Source organism: Acomys russatus, chromosome 10, assembly GCF_903995435.1.
Source record: "Acomys russatus chromosome 10, mAcoRus1.1, whole genome shotgun sequence".
NCBI lineage: Eukaryota > Metazoa > Chordata > Mammalia > Rodentia > Muridae > Acomys > Acomys russatus.
The window spans coordinates 72,977,265-72,989,918 of record NC_067146.1 but is presented as its reverse complement, the minus strand read 5'-3'; the positions used below and the strand labels follow the sequence as shown (position 1 = coordinate 72,989,918).

The 12,654-nt window shown below is 43.9% G+C and overlaps 1 protein-coding gene across 4 annotated transcripts in view; it reads right to left on the bottom strand.

The window, feature by feature from the left end:
- Positions 1–12,042, bottom strand: part of Pals2 (protein associated with LIN7 2, MAGUK p55 family member) — an 89,210-nt gene extending 77,168 nt beyond the window's left edge. For 2 of the 4 annotated variants that reach the window (XM_051152395.1, XM_051152399.1), the window contains exon 1: positions 11,890–12,042. The gene's annotated coding sequence lies outside the window, so the exon portion shown is untranslated. Of the gene's footprint in view, positions 1–11,480; positions 11,639–11,889 lie in introns of those variants that run through there. The other 2 variants (XM_051152398.1, XM_051152396.1) reach the window with 2 other exon arrangements.
- Between the last annotated feature and the right edge of the window lie 612 nt (positions 12,043–12,654).

Sequence of the window (12,654 nt, the reverse complement as noted above, 5' to 3'; positions counted from 1 at the left end):
TGCGCCTAGTAAACACCTGGCAGTAATTTGGCATTAAAGACACAGTATGACGGCAAAATGCACTTGCTACGCTGTTCTTTCACACAATCAAGAAAAAGATGTCAGAGAGGAAGACCTACGATCAAAGTTAAAAACCCACTAGTACCAAACACTGGAATACACATGCCGTTTCTATGGCTTTTAAATCTTGTTGTTAATATTTTGTGATCAACAGTATCACATTCCTTGCTACCATTAGTATTTTGGTGTTTCGGGAGCGACGGAGGAGACGGACAGCGGGGTTGAAACAGGCTTCATTCTGCAGCGCGGGCCGCTCTGGAATCCTCTATGTAGCACAGGCTGGCCTAAAGCTTGCAGTCCACTGCTTCTACTTCCCGAGTGCCAGGATTAGAAATAAAACTCAGCCACGTCTGCTCTGTACCTTGATTTTGTTTTTGTTTTTTCTAACTCCTGTGGTTCTTCCACATCTTTGCTCCTGCCTTATGTGACAAACCCCTAACGCTCATCCGTCACAATTACTGTCTTTCCACTGAGATCAACAGTGTGTCATGCAGAGATAAACGAAATCCTGCTTAGCACCTTTTACCTAAGTAGATGGTTTCAAATGAACTTTTTCATTCTTTAATTAAACTGTCAAACAATACAGTTAAGAATCTACTAAAACTTAGGAAATGTAAGAACTTATTTTTTAAGGAGGGCAAGGGCAGAGGGTGTAGACAGATGGCGAACCATGTGTCCAGCGTGTGCGTGGCTCTGTGTTTGCTCCCCAGCATACACTTTAAATATTAAAATAACTTTAAATACAAGATCAGGGCTTATCTGAAGAAAAAGACAAGCTCTCTGGGAAATCTCAAACCTGAACATCCAGAGACAGACTGGGTGGGAGTTCCTTGAAAAGTTCAAAGTGTGTAACCTAAGCTGCTTGCTTTGCTGTGGTGGGCTCGCAGCTGCCTCGACTTAGTTCCTCACTCTCACCTCGGCCGCCACTGTCTTTCAGCCTCCTTATTTCACCTACCAGCTTCTTTATGACCTGCAACCATCGAGGCACACGATTGTCACACAGCTCACGTGGCAGTAGTTTAGTGGCCATGCTGCTTTTCTGTCTTTGGGAATGTTAAAATTTCTTTCCTGATAATTCCTTTTCTTTAGCGCACAGATCTGCTCTAACCATCTTGATCTTTTCCATCTTATTTGCAGGACCACATACCTTACTCCTTAATTACTTCACTCGTGTTACTCACTCCACTGAAGGCCTCGCCCCCTCAGTTATCAACTTCTCACCAATCCATGGCTACCTCTTGAACAGGCCGAATCAAATTTATAGTCTTCAGAACTGTCTCAAAATTAATTCGACCAAACAAAGAGCAAGTTTCTACCCACAGGTAAAATTTCTGTTTTTGTTTTTAACTGTATTTTTGAATAATTAAAGTTGTATTTATTTTTCAGGGCTGAGTATGTGGCCGTCAAAGGACAACTTATCAAAGTCAGTTCTCTCCTTCCCCCTGTGGGTTCCAGGCATCCAAGTCAAGTGGTCAGGCTTGGAGGTGGGTGTTTTTACTAGCTGGCTGTTCTAGTCTGACTTTCTGTTGAGCTGATTTAAAAATGCAAAACAATAACAACAACCACAAAACAAAACAGAAAAACAAAAAAAACCTGGCCAAAACTAACAAATGAGGAGGAAAACATTTGTATCATTTTACAACTTCCAGGTCACAATCGCTCCCTAAGGGAAGTTGAGGCAAAACCTCAAGGCGGGCACCTGAGGGCAGGAAGTAAAGCAGAAAGCATGGGGGAGTGCTGGCTACTGGCTTGTTCTCCACGGCTTGCTCAGTTTGCCCCCTCACACAGCTCAGGACGTCTACCCGAGGGTGGCCCCAGCGGGCTGCGCCTTTTCATATCAGTCACTAAGCAAGAAAATGTCCTCCTGAGTTGCCCACAGGCCAATCTGACGGAGGCACTTTCTCATTTTAGGTTCTCTCTTCCTAGATGAGTCTAACATCTGTCAAGTTGACAAAACAACAACAAAATCCAAACAACCACCACCACCACCACCACACTGTCCTCTCAATCATTTTAAAACTTACAGTGTTATTCATGGCGCCAATGCTACTTGTTAGCTAACTTTCCAATTATCCTTTTTTAAAAGTATAAGCATAGCCTATGTTCATGGAATGATGCTTGCCCCCCAAAAAACAACATTTGTCTCCTTAAACTATATAATGGAAATTTCCAGAATATTCATGTTCAGATTTACTTTCAGTGAAAGAGTATGAATCGCCTCTTTTGGACACATATAAGAATGCGAAGTACAGATTTAGATGATAAAGATATGAAACAAAATAGCAGGGTAGGAAGAGAAAATGTCGGCAGCGCACACTCTCTGGAGAGAGGGCAGAAGCATAGACAGCGGGCAGGTGAGAGGGAAAGGAGGAGAAGGCAGACCAGCGACTGCTGTACTGATGTGTTCTTACTGATACTGGCGTGACATTGTGAGTGGACACACTCTGTAAGTACCTGCTAGGCCCCAGCAAGCTGAACAAGAGAAAAGGTTGCTAAAAGCTTTTCCCACCTCGAACATCGAGCTGTACTGTCTGTAAGGCAGTATCAGCAACTTTTAAGAGAAAATAAGAAAATTTCCACATAGCTCAAAAGTTTCTCTCAAGAAAGCAGTGGTTAAGCACTTAAGCAATTAATGGTATATTAGCTTGAAATTTCAAATTACGTATCATAAACTTTTGACAATATGTTCTATAAACAGAATGTCCTAAGGACTTTTATGGGCTCATTCACAAGCTTAACTTTATTTACCCTACAAAGTCCAATTCTGTCATTAAAAAAATGTATCTGCTTTGAGGTTCTTTGAGAACTCAATGCTGACAATTTGTCAAGCAATGGTACAACTAGGTTGCCCAAGAAAGCTCAACCATTTTAAATGGTTTTTTCATTTATTTTCATTCCAAAAGAGTACCGATTTTAAAAAGAAAATAAAAACTATTTGAATAAATTTGTATACAAAATAGGTACTTGCAATTCTTTAAACATTACTCAACTATTCTAAGAGCCATAAACCAAAATGTCAGATAGAATATTAAAAGATGAAAAGACAATTTTACTTTAAAAACCAAAGTTGAAATATCCAAAAAAACATATGTGCATATGGCTATAGATAATAACTTCATTTGAAGATGACCACACTCTTTGAGTTGCTAAAAAATTCTCTTTATATGGCAATGATCTATTAGAAGTATATATTGCTTTATTCAAAATAAGATGCCACATCATTAAATACTGTTTATACTCTACAGATTTTAGCAGAAAAATGAGAAAAAAATGGGGATTATGTCAATGCTATAAATCTTCAGGTTGGAAGGAACTTAGGGTCACCTATTCCACTTTGTCACTCAACATTTGATTGATCTTTGTAAACACATAAAAAAAAGTCAGGCGAAAATTAAACATTAACTAGTCCACAGTATATAACTTCAAATAAAACTCATTTAAAATTTCTTACTTAAACCTATATTCTGGAAGAAATAAAACTATGAAGTAAGCAAAAGGAACTTAACTAAACATCTTTTAGGTACCAGACTCTGTGCATACCACACTGAACCATATAGTAAGAGAAAGACTTTCCTGAATTGCATTTACAAAATGCCTAAATGTTATAGCTTATTTACATTAACCAATTGAAATCACAGCCTATATGGGAGTGCACACCTACAATTCAAGCACTGAGGTAGGATGATCACGAGGTCCACACCATCTTGGGGTTACAGAGAGATACCTGTTCTCCAAACAACTCTTTGAAACACTTCTAGCAGCAAACTTAGTGTTTTGGCTGACTAGAACACCATAATCTGAAAAATATAAAAGAGCAACTGAAAAGCTGAGGCTACTACCCAGTGCTAACAGCCTTGCCATGCTGAGAAAGAAAAGAATATGGGAAAAGAAAGAAAAAGAAAATTCTACCACTGTGGTATTGGGTATTGTTATAGCTGGCTTCAGTTGTCAACTAGACACAAACCTAAAGTCACCTATGTAGCAGGCACCGCTACTGAAGAACTGCCTAAGTTAGATTGGACTGTGGCCCTGTTTTTGAGTCTTTTTACAATTATTAAGACTTGGTACTTTTCCTTCTCTGTGGCTGCCCTTGCTTTCTTTCTCCCAGAGTTCCTCTCTCTTCCGGAAGTTCCGCCCTCCACTTTCTGCCCAGGTATTGATTGGCCCTCAGATATTAAGATATAGGAAGGCCCAGCCCAGCGTGGGAGACAACATTTCTAGGTAGGTAGGTCTAGGCTAAGAAAGCTAGCTGAGCAAGCCAGAGGGGACACGCTGCAAGCAGCACTCCGCCATGGCTTCTGTTTCAAGCTTCTGCACGGCTACGTTTGATGATGAACAACAAAAACAGTAAGCCTAAAAGGAACCCTTTGGGTTTTGGTCATGTTGTTTATTACAGCAATAGGAAGCCAATTAGGACAAGTACTAAACAAAATTTCCTAAAACATCCAAGAATTTCAGGCAGATCTTGGTATTGTTACTTCTATGAACCATCACAGGACTAATATTTTATACATTCCTCCTGCCTCACTTACCTACTAGGTGTAATAAAGATCTGAGGGCCAATATCTGGGCAGAAAGTGGAGGGCGGAACTTCCGGGAGAGAGAGGAACTCTGGGAGAAAGAAGGCAAGGGCGGGAAATTTTCCAGCAGCCACAGAGAAGGAAAAGTACCAAGGGTGAGGAGAGAGATAAAAGAACTAGGCACATGGTGGGCCGTGGGCTAGAGCACTTGATGTAAGTTAGATGTGCTAGCTGAGGGTCTGCCCAGCAAAAGTCCTAAGTTTTAAACACTGGTAAAAGCCTCGTGTTATTATTTAAACCACGGGCGGGTCTGAGAAGTCCCACTACAGTATGGCAGCAGCCATCTTCATTATCACTTGGTTAGAAGCTGTGAAAATAAATGGTATTTGGAAACAAGATCTCCAAACACACAACTTTCTTTATGCACGCCGTATTGTACTGGATATAGACATGGTGCTACGGGCATCATGTTTATATGGAACCCAAGTTCAATGGCTTGGAAAGACCCAAAGCCACTAAGTGACAAAAAAAAAAAAAAAAAAATTACTATAATCAAGGGTGGGCAAAACAGGTGCAAACAGCCGTGGCATCACCACCCTCAGGATCACTAACTACACTACCAAGCCAACTTCTCAGGGACCATGTACCACAAGAGTGGTGTCAGAACTCCTGACAAAGGACACAGTCCTAAGATCAACACGTTAACATGAATTTATACTTTAAGTAGCAACAGCTACTAGTAAATCATTTTTTTGTAACTTAAATCAATGAATGAACACACACACACACACACACACACACACACACACGGCATCTCTACACAGCCTTGGCTATACTGGAATTCCAGGTGTGTGTCCACACATCCAGTCAATAGATGCCCTAAGACTAGTGCTCACTAATGCCAGTGCTCCTGACACTCTGGGCTACTGGTTCTTTGTTTCCAGGGCCATCCTGGGCACTCTGCAACACCCTTCACTTAGAAGCCACACCACCAGTAGCAGCTCCTCTCACCTGCGTCATGAAATACTCCTGAGGACAGAGTGTCAGCAAAGTCATCCCTGGTTGAGGTACTACTTTACAGGAGAACGAGAATGTGGCAAAAAGCCACTTCTTTGCCAGAACGATTTTGTGCACAAGTCCCTTTTATGAACCAACTAAACAGTCATCTAGAGGCTGAACAGAGGCCTCCCCAAGGAATCTGTCTTAACCCCTGGAAACTGAACACTACCTTACCATGAAAAAAAAATTTTAATATTGTGTTTAAGTTAAATACGTATCTTTCAAGGGAAGATGGAAGTCTGGGAGAGGGCAGGTAGGTAGACATGGAGAGGACAGAGCTGAGAGATTTGAAAGGCTGGCATTCGAGGTGAGAATAATGCAGCCACAAGCTAAGGAATGCCCACCAGAAACTACAGAAGAAGCAACAAGGGAATTCCCTAGATCCTCCAACAGGCAAAGCCTTATGACACCCTGATCTAGGCCCAACACTATTGATTTCAGGCTTCTGGCCTTCACAGCTGTGGGGAATAAATTTCTGATTTTTGTTTAAAAGTCAGTACATGTGTGTGCCAATTTGTTGCAGCAGCCAAGAGAATCTGGAAGGATTTTATTTAGATTTTTAAACTCTGATGCTAAGTCTGTAAATCAGTAAATGAGATCATATACAGTGAGCATTTAGCATAGTTCCTGAATCCTACTGAGCAAGCTGGGGAAAAGATTCAAGGCTCCTAAGAATGAAAACACATAATGAATGTTAGACACGTTATGTGTTACAGTTTGTCTTGAACAGAAAGAAAAATTGTAGATGAGTTCAACCCAATGACCGTTTCTTGAGGAAGGAAAGCCCGAACGCTTACTATTAGAGATTGAGAAAAGCAAAGGGGGAAAGACATGACCCTGGGGAAAGCAAGGGGAACCAGCCAGACGCCTGCTGCAGTGTGGACCTGGCGAGTGTGGTGGAGGGCAGACCACACGCTGATGTTAATATAAACAACACAGAAGGCATCACTCCCCCCCCCCACCCCGTCCAAAAAACCAAAACCCTCTGTTAAATGACTTGGTGGTAAAGAGAATATTCCACAGGGCATACTAATTTATACTCAAGCTGGACTCAATATGAACATGCTAGAGTTAAGATCCTTTACTGTTGGGTAACTACAAGAGACAGGAACTTACACAAAGAGCACACTGTACCAGTCACTCCACAGCAAAAGTACCTATGGAACCTCATAAAGCAAATATTCTTTAAACATTTAACTAAATTTACTTACAATTCCCAAAGCCAATACTCCTTCCAAGATGAAGACCCTCTGAATCCAACATGTCTATAAACCTCTCGTTTTTACTCTCCTTTTCCTAAGCATATGGCCCATAGTAAGCCATTTCCTCACGCTCTCACAAACTTCCTACACATTTTCCATATCTCCAGCTGTCCAGCCCACCCTTTAATCACATCTCTCCTACTCAACTAAGATCTATATGGTACAGAGCAAAGCTCCACAGAATAATGAACATAAACTTATTTTTCCTGAAACTGCTTTGTTGTTCACTTGCTTTGGTTGTTTTGGGTTTTTTACTTTGTTTGATTTTAGAGACAGGGTTTCTCTGTGTGGCCCTGGCTGTCCTGGAACTCACAGGGATCTACCTGCCTCTGCCTCCCGAGTGGTGGAATTAAAGGCGTGCGCCATTACGCCTGGCTCTCATCGTGCTATTTTTATCATTTCATGGTATACTGATTCCTTCACACATATACCTTTCTTAAACAAACTGTAAATTCTTCTCATTATGTGTAACTGTTTTGTATATTCCTAGACAATTGCTTTTCAGATCTTTAGAACTAAAGACCAAATTAAAAGGTAAAGATAAAACTGCTTTTGGAGTGACTGAGCACAGATCTTCGCGTGGGGTGCCTACTGGGACTGTACATGGTTACCGTAAGTACAACCAAGTTCCAGTAATGTAAGCTAGTCTGTCAAACAGGGAAGAAGTCAATATTGATTTCTGTCTCTAGTCGTCTGGGCGGTACTGTGAAAACACAGAAGCTGCTGGCGAGCACATCTTCTACTGGGAGCAACAGAAAGGGACGCTCTGCCTACAGCAGCAACAGAGCCCGCAGTGTCAGTGGGTTCCAGCGACAGGGACAGATGTAAGGAACCGATCAAGGTTGTTCCTAACAAGGAGTCTAAAAGAAAAGGCTGAGGATGACAAGGTGTCAGGGTCAGGTCACATGCAGGAGCTAGCAAATAGTGGAAAGAATCTGAAAAGCTAAAACACGAAACACACAAACAGAAACACACTCACTGTCGTGTCTTCGACTGTCACTCTGCCTTCATCTAGGATGACTCCAACAGGTAGTACCGTTTGAAGTCACCATCTCCAGGTATGTTAAACTACACTCAAGTGCCAGTGGAACCTTGCAACAAATAAACACTTTTCAATAAGCAGAAAATGTCTCTTCTGGTATGTTACACTTAAAAGAGAGAAGAGGGGCTGGAGAGATGGCTCAGTACTTAAGAGCACTTGCTTCTCTTCCAGGACTGGAGTGTAGTTCTCAGCACCCATGAGGAGTAGCTCACAACCACCTGTAAATCCACTTTCGGGGGATCCAATGGCCTCTCCTAGCCTCCATGGGCAAGACATATGTGAGGCACACAGACATACATTCAGGTACCCACACACACATACAAAATAAACGCATCTTTTTTAAAAGGAAAGGAAAAAGGAATTTCAGGACAAAAGCAAAATCATCTTAAAGGGGAAAGGGGGCAATTTATTTTTTTTAATTTTTTAAAATATATTTTATTAATTTATTCATATTACATCTCAATTGTTATCCCATCCCTTGTATCCTCCCATTCCTCCTAAAGGGGCAATTTAAAGATGGGAAGTACTCCAAATTGTTAGTCATTATGTGAATGAATGTACCATGAAAAAGATTTGAGGAAGGTCTCGGAGTTATTTTACCATAATTAAGGAAGGTCATAAAAGTTAACTTCTTTCTAAACTATTAAAAATGCATTTTACTTTGTTTAACTGAGCTCACTTTCTGAGATGGCCATAACAAGGTTAAATATTATCAGAAAAGAACATGTAAAAATCTGACTTTATTTTACTGGATAAGAAAAAAAAAATCACAATTTAACGGTCAAAAGGTATAGATTTTTAAATTAATCTCCATGACTGCCAGAAGACCATCTTTTCTTCTGTAGGGTAATGAACACAAATTTAGCCACAAGGGATGCTTTGAGATCTCCTCCTCTAAAAGTTTTTTTTTAAAGAGACAAATCTGCTTTAAAAGGTTTGGAATTAGTATACTTCACAAGGGTGATGATCTCTCCAGATCCCTCAAGACGACTGATATCTGTGTACGTTAACAAAGTAATTCGAAGATCAACACCGGTAAAGTCCGATCTCTGAAATCTGTAATGCATTCATGAATCTTAGGGTTCATGGTTGGTCTGCCCATTTAACAGCAGTCCAGAAAGTACACTGTTAATAGCAGTCTGTGAGGAGAGGTACTTGCGAGTGGGGTGCGAATTAAAGGGGAAGTCATTGGCTCTGAACGCACCCTCCTTAGCACGGTCTCTAGCAGTCTGGCCAAGTGCCCAGGATGATTAGCAGCCAGTGCATGCAGAGCAGGAATCCCGTTGAGATGAACTGCAAAGGCTCCCCCCAGTGGTCACAAACAAAAAAACAGCCAAGTGTTGGATAACCGCTGACGCTGCTTTTAATCTAACCAAAAATATTCTAGGCAAAGCTGATGCCTAATTAGAGAAAAACGTAATCAAATACTAGTACCACAAAAGTAGAGAGATCGTCCATGATTTAAGATTTGATGATTATAACCAGTGAACTACTGTTGGAAGAAAAAAAAAAAAAAGAACGGAACAGTAAAACAAAACTACAATAATTTTTCTCTACAAAATTTTCTGGGGATTGATTGTATCAAAATAGTTGAGTACTTTCAAATCTGTTCGACTGTCCCTGAGTATCAGCATATTCTTTGTGAGTAACTACATTTACTTGAAGACAAGTTTTTTGTTGTTGTTTTTTTGGTTTATCGAGACAGGGTTTCTCTGTGTAGCCTCGGCTGTCCTGGACTCGCTTTGTGGACCAGGCTGGCCTCGAACTCACAGCGAACCTCCTGCCCCTGCCTCCCCAGTGCTGGGATTAAAGACGCACGCCCAGCTGAAGGCAAGTTTTGATACTAATTTAGTTACATATCAAATGAAATACACTGGAAGAGAGAATTTATCAGTGTTACTACATACCTAACTTTTTAAATCACTAGCAATCTGCATTGACTATAAACCACATAAACAATACAAACGGATCTTCCTACCTTTCTCAGTATTTATTTTCTTGGTGTTTTAATCCCCTGTGTCTCGGACTAACATGAGCCCTACACTGTTTGCAAGTGTCTCAGCGGTGATTTGCTTGCTGATGTTACCCACTTGTGACAAAGCTCAGATGACCAAAGGTGCAAAGCATTTAATGAAAACATCTGTTGTCTTCTCCTCATCACCCCGGTACTCAGCGTTGAAGCTGACACAGGGAAAGGATACATTCAAACGAACAACACCATCTTAAAGCGTTATAAAAAACCTGCTACCTACAGTCGCAGGACTTAGTTTCCTCTTTTGTTTTTAATCTCAAACCTAAAGGTGAAGGATGGAGAAGCGGGCAGCCTCCTGACACAATTTCAGCCTGAAGGCAGTGTCAGGAAAAGAGCAAACTGCTCCCTCAAATACTTGAGAAAAATCATAAAACTCCAACAGTTTTCCTGAAGAGGAAAAAAAAGGACTGTCTTATATAGAGCTATCTGATTTAACTCCAACAGCTTAATATTTTTTACCTCCAAACTTATTTTATTTATATATATATATGTATATATATATATATATATATATGTATTTCAAGGTAGAAATGGGATTCATTGAAATAATTTACAAAAGACACACACCCTCCTACCTAGCCTGTAGCCTCCATAGGACAAAACAGAGCAATTCAAAGTGTTAACATTTGTGCATTATGTAACCCTAGTTTAGAATAAAAGAAACATGAGCCTTCAAGAGCAATATATGTATTTAAGCAATAATTGATATGACGTAGCTTTAACAAAATAATAACCTCAACATAAAAACAACCCCCCAAAGTTATTTATTACAGAGTCATAAGGCCTCTGAACACAAAACTACAATCAGGCCTAGTAGTTTATCATAACTGCACAGCCCAGCCCATGTCGGGTGCCTTCTTTGATCCACGAATCAAAACTACCTCAGCCTTGCTAACGATGAATTACCTCGCCTACCACATGAGACATATGTAAGTTTGCCCAAAAAATTAATAATAATAAAATAGTCAGAAATTCTACACGGGAAGAAATGGCTGCTAAGTCATATTCCAAGTGAAGAGCAATTTAATGCACCCGGAATGTTGTCAGCTATATTACAAGGAACCCCATTCATGAAGGCTAAAGTAAAATTCCAAGAATTCCCAGAGGCGTAGGAAAAGAGTAAAAAGCATGGCTAGCCTGACCTTAACCGGCTCCTTTTTGAGTAATGCGGAGAATTTTCTGAGCCTTGCCGACAGCCTTGAGTCTCTTCCTCACCCCCTCCTCCCCACCTACACAAATGCTCGCCCCAGAAAAAGGTAGTTTAATGAATGTTATCTCGAGCTGCGATCCCAGGAACTGGTAGCTGGTAGCTTTAAGAATAAACTCCCAATAAAGTGTTTAAAAAAAAAAAAAGTCCCCCCGCAAGAAAAAAAATTAAAATAAAAACAAAAACAAAATACACCCCAACCAATCCACAAGCTGTCACCGCGCAGTCGGATCTTCCGTTTACTCCCCCTTAAGGCCTGCCGTCCGGCCAAAATACAAGGGAAGAGAAGGCAAGGCACCTTTCTGCTTCCAGCCAAATGTGCCCAGGCTCGCAGAGCACGCGCTCAGCGGCGACCGCCCCCGCAGAGGCGTGTGCTCGCCCACGGCTACTTTGGCCAAACAACTGGAACCTCGTGGCTCGGAAGTGGCAGCAGGAGTTGCAGCAAGCAGCCTCCCCGGGAATCTCGGAGCCCCCCAAAAGGTGTCAGTCAGAGCCACCCGCCCGCTCCGCTCCCCGCACCGCAGAGGGAGGCGGCCGGCCCCGCCCGGAAGGGGCGGCCCGCGTGGGGCGCGCGTGGGGCGAGGGGCGCGGGGAAGGGACACGGCGCGGCTCCTGCGCCCAGGTGCCAGGGGCGGGGCCCGCGTGGCGCCGCCGAGCTTGGGGCGCCCGAGCCGCCCGTTACCGCACCGCGTGGGGCCGCCACTCACCGGCTCGCACCTCGGCCGCCTCCGCGCCGCCGCTCCTCTTCTCAGCCGCGGGCGCCGAGCAGCCCCATCTACCGACTCGGGGCACGCGGTCGGGCGGGCTGCTCCCGCCGTCCCCGCCGGCCGCGCCCTCCGCCCGGCTCCAGGCGCCGCCGCTGCCCGCCGGCCCGCGCGGCCAGGCTCCCTCCGCCGCTCGGCTCCCGCCGCCACCGCCGGGGCGCGCTCCTCCTGGCCTCGCGCGTGCGCCGGACGTCGCGGTGCGCGCGGACTAGTGCGCGCGGACTAGTGCGCGCGGAGGTCCCCCCCCCCACCTCCCCCGCTGCCCGCCCCCCAGCCCCCGCCCCGCCCCGTCCCGCCCCTCGGCCGTGGCCGGGCCGCCAGGTGCTGCCGCCAGAGGGCTCCGCGGGCGGGTCCCTTAGGGTAGCCCTCCGTGGCCTGGCTCGGCGTCCGCTGCGATCTGTAGGAGAGAAACGGGAACCGGCCGAGAGCCGCTATGGCACAAAGGAGACACGCGGGCGTCCCGGAGTCCGCGCCCGCCCCGCTCTTATACCCTTGGCTCGGAGGTGGACCTGGAGGGGGACTTAATTTTCTCCCAAAGCCTCAACCGGAGAGTATGGGTCACACCCGACAAATGAAAGGACACTAGCTCCTTTCATAGCGCCAGGGCTCGGGCTCGGGCGGGATCCTGAAGCGGGCATAGCTTAGACCCTCCCAAACATCTGGTCTTCCCAGACCGGGAAGGAGGCGGAGTGCGGTGCCTCCGGCCGC